We start from the raw sequence: 4,156 nt of genomic DNA on the forward strand, positions 1-4,156 counted from the left end.
CACATCTGTGTCTAGGTGAAAAAGATACACTCACTTTGTGCTAGGATGGCAGGAAAACTATTCTTACGCTGCAATTTCCAGCGTTTGGTAAGTGCCTTCTAGGAATGCAGCACACAACTAATCAACACAGACGCACATATAGAGAGCAAAATAGAAAGCTGTTTCCCGTCTAAACAGCTGAAATGCAGCTTAAAGCGTCAGTTACTGGCGAGTCCTTATGGAGACACCAAACTGCTATTAGCCAAGAGGGGAAAAAGTCCTTGAATGGTTTAGATAGTTTTCTGATCAGTTCTTAATCCTTCATTAAAATAAACGGGAAAGCTCTGTGTTGGTCCTATCTCTTGAACTATAAATATGCAGTATCTGGAGAGATGGATATTTTGGATTGAATAAGGCTGCTATGCGCACATTCTCTGGTTCCTATATTGCAAAACCAGTTATTTAGAGATGAGTGTGTGTGTGTGAGGGGGGTTGCTTCCCCCCCCTTTTTAAATAGACAGGGATGTGTGCTATATGGTCCAGTCAATTGTTATGAGCTACAACCTTTCAGAAAGCACTCTTTGCTCTTAGGCTCATGTGATTTGTTGCATGAGGAGTGCAAATGGTATGTAAAGTTTGCCTTTACATTGTGCCTTCAGGAAAATACCCAGGCAAATAAGAGAGACATTCTTAGGCACAGAAATACGTGATCTGTGCCAGCCTGTAAGTGGAGGAGTGGTGCAAGAAACACCTATAAATAAGATGTAAGAAAAAGGAAAACTTACTAATAAAAAAAAGAAAAACTCATTTTGTGGCAAGGCAGACAAAAGCAGTAGAGAATGGAAGAGACTTCGGCATGGTTCCAGCTGCTTGTAGTAAAAAGGCTGGTCTTAGATACACATGTCAGTACCAGGAGCGCTGTGTGTGAGCTTGGCGGGGGGAGGAAAACTAGACGTGATTGCAGGTGATGGACCCAGAATATGGGGAGAAGAGGATGTACCAGCAGAGCCAGGAGGGAAGTGCTTTGTGTAGAAGGGTGCTATATGTTGAGGTATGCAATACATGTAGGTTTAGGATTATTTTTTTTTTTCCCCAGGGAAAGAAGAACTAAATGGTACATAGAAAGATAGATAGGAGGAGTTTGGAAGGAAAATGTTATATACCAAAAATAAACTGCTATGTATTGTGTTGTGTGTTGGGGTAATAAGGGCAGGTGAACCATGCAAGGGTTGTCAGCTTAAAAGGGGAACTGTTGCAGGTCAACTGGAAAAAAAGCATCTTTGTGGGTGGAAAAAAGTTTAGGAGCTCAGAAGGAGAAGTAACACTTGAGAGGGATGGGAAGAGGCGCAGACTGGAGGCTGGGTGAGGATATGAAAGGGACATACAAGGATGCTAGGGTCCTTGTATCCCCTTGTATTCCCCCTGCAAGGGGAAGGTAGGGTATGGAGTGGGAGTGGAGGAGAAAGGTGAAAGCACAGGGCACAAAGGATGTTTGGAGGAGGAAGAAAAATGTGAACTATTGTCTATTTGGAGAAAGGTATGGAAAATAATCAGCTACATGATGCTTGTGGGGGGCGTCTAAAGGAGACATCTCTGATTCTGTCAAGAAATAGATATGAGGATGTATTTGTGAGGAAGGTGTTAGAGTATGAAAGAGAAGGCTTGCGTGGTGATGGAAACACATGCTGAGGAGAGGAATGCAGAGGAAAAAATGAGCTGGATGGAGACAGGGTGTGGTGATGGGAAAAGGGTATAGGGACCCATAAAGGTATGTGAGGGGGTAGTTGCTTAGAGAAATTTCAGAGGAGGTTGGAAGCCTGCTGGAGTAGTGCTATAGACATGTGCTGCCTGGTTGCAAGAGAGAGACAGACTGGGGAAAAAGCCGTGTGAAGGTGCTGTGAGGAAATGCAAGATAATGGAAATCATGGGGACAGGGTGAACTGTGACAGCACTATAAAGATGTGGCAGGTCTTGAGAAACATGAGAATGGGGGAAAATGAAGAATGTAGGAGGCATGAGGATGAAATTAAAAGCTGGGTTTTCTGTAAAGATGCCTGGGAAAAAGGTGGCTTAAAGGAGGTATGGGGAAAGAGATTACAGGGTGGGAGGAAATTTGGTTTTGTATTGCTGTGTAGGCAGAGAAAGTAGTGCAAAGGTGCAGGAGTGACTTGGCCAGCAGAATCAGAGGATGCCTCCTTAATGGGCAGTTGGGGTAACATAGGGGAAGAACAGGCAATATGTTACAGGGGAAGCAGTTGAGAAAAAGAATGGAAAGTAAGGAATAATGGGAGGGGCGGGGAGGAGGAGAACACATACTGACATGTATGTGAGCAATTTTCTGTTAAGAGAGACATAACAAATGTGCTTCTATCTCTGTGGTAGGTACTGGCTAACTGAAGCAGCAAGAGGGAATGGAACAAATGTGCTAGCAGAGAAATGACTAAAGATATAAAGGGGTGGGAGGAGAAGGAATGGGAGGGATAACTACCTGGAGGGCTGTATAAGCCACATGGCTGTACTAACGTCAAAAGTAAAGTGTGAAGTGTGTGGGGAGGTGAGTGGAGTTAGGAGCTGTAGGGCACGATGTGGAAGTGAATGGGAATGACAGTTCATGTTATGATGGGTGAAAAGCTTAGTGTAGGTTGACTTATGATGGTGTGTTAGCAAGGAAAGTACCTGCCAGTTTGTGCCTGGTTGTAAGGGCTGTGGAAGAGAAGGCAAAAGGAGTGAAAAGTTGTCTGATAAGAGAGATTTGTGCACACAGCATGCTCAAAGTAAATGAGGGAATTACAGGTAAGGATTACAGACTTGAGCATGGGGCCTGTGAGAAAGAAGGCAACTTATGGGGGAGGGAAGAGTGATGAGGAGTGGGAAAAAGTTTATGAAGGCTTAAGCCATCTGTAGTTATCTGCCTCTTAGTTTAAGGAAGGCTGTCTAAGTGTGCAAGGGGCCGTACATGCATGCATAGGAGGATGAGAGCAGGTTGGGAGTTAAGTGCAAGGGGAGAGCAAGTAGGAGGCACAGGTAAATGCATACAGTCAGTGATGATATGTGCATGGATATATGAGATGCTGGGTTTGTGTGCAGGTCAGGGACAGATGTGTTCAGTGAGTGTTGTGCTTCCATGTCTGTCAGAGTTGTAGAGGGAGGCATGTGATGAGAACAACCCAGCCAGTCTGCAGGAAGAAGCTGAAATCAGTGAGAAGGATGTAAGAGTACTGAGTTGCTGTAAGGGATGTATGTCTGTGTGGAAGTTACAAATACATACCCAGGAAGCTGTGCTGATGTGTAAGATGACTATCGGAGGCTGACTGGAGAATCACGTGTCCACTGCATTTGTGGCACAACGCTCCGTGTTGAAATAAGTTATGTAAGACACACAACAGAAGTGAGTTTTGCGAGTGCTAAGAAGGAATGTTTGCATTGAGAAGGAGGGTAGGGAGAGATGACTAACTGAGAAAATGGTTTGGTGCGTGGGTAGCAATAGCACTGAACGTGTGCTAGATGTGCTTGCCTTCTGCATGGCGTGCACAGCAGGCAGACTCTCCTTTAGAGATTTTGCAGGCTTTTTCTAAAGAACTAGTGAATAATCTTGAGAAAATCCCAGGATGTCTAACTAAAATATTTACGCCAGCTTCATTTGGAGGCATATCAATGCACCTTATTTTCATGCCTTAAAACTTTAGTATACTACTGCTGGCACAAAATGGTGGAGAGATTTCTCTAGGACCAGTTAACAGGGCTACTAGGTAGTTAACAGGGCTGTTGGATGAACAGCCATTGGGTTGAAGTACACATAGTGAGTACAGATGTCAGTCAAAGAAAACAAGAAAGTACTAGCTTTCTCCATGGCTTGAAGCAGTACTGGAGTAATGTGCAGCTGGTTGAAGCTTGAAAACATAGGATACATCTTGGGTGTGAGAGAGAAACACTAAGAATGACTTTCCCTTCAAAACAATCACATATATTGACAATGTCTATTCTTCTAATCTGTTCTACAAACATCTTCAAATTGTCCGGCTTGCCTAGGGCTTCAGTGTCTTCTTAAGCACTGCCCTACACTGGGTAGAAAAGTGGTCATTTCCATCCATAGCTGATCAGAAGATTGTGAGTAATCCTGCGAGACTTGCACTGGGAGAAGACAGTTCGATCACACTGAACCGCGAGGCTTGAAGCC

The 4,156-nt window shown here is 44.1% G+C and overlaps 1 protein-coding gene across 1 annotated transcript in view; it reads left to right on the forward strand.

Moving 5' to 3' along the window:
• Positions 1–4,156, forward strand: part of NTF3 (neurotrophin 3) — a 52,500-nt gene that overhangs the window by 790 nt on the left and 47,554 nt on the right. The gene's annotated exons all lie outside the window — the stretch shown is intronic.

Source organism: Pygoscelis adeliae, unplaced genomic scaffold, assembly GCF_000699105.1.
Source record: "Pygoscelis adeliae isolate BGI_AS28 unplaced genomic scaffold, ASM69910v1 Scaffold65, whole genome shotgun sequence".
NCBI classification, from domain to species: Eukaryota; Metazoa; Chordata; class Aves; order Sphenisciformes; family Spheniscidae; genus Pygoscelis; species Pygoscelis adeliae.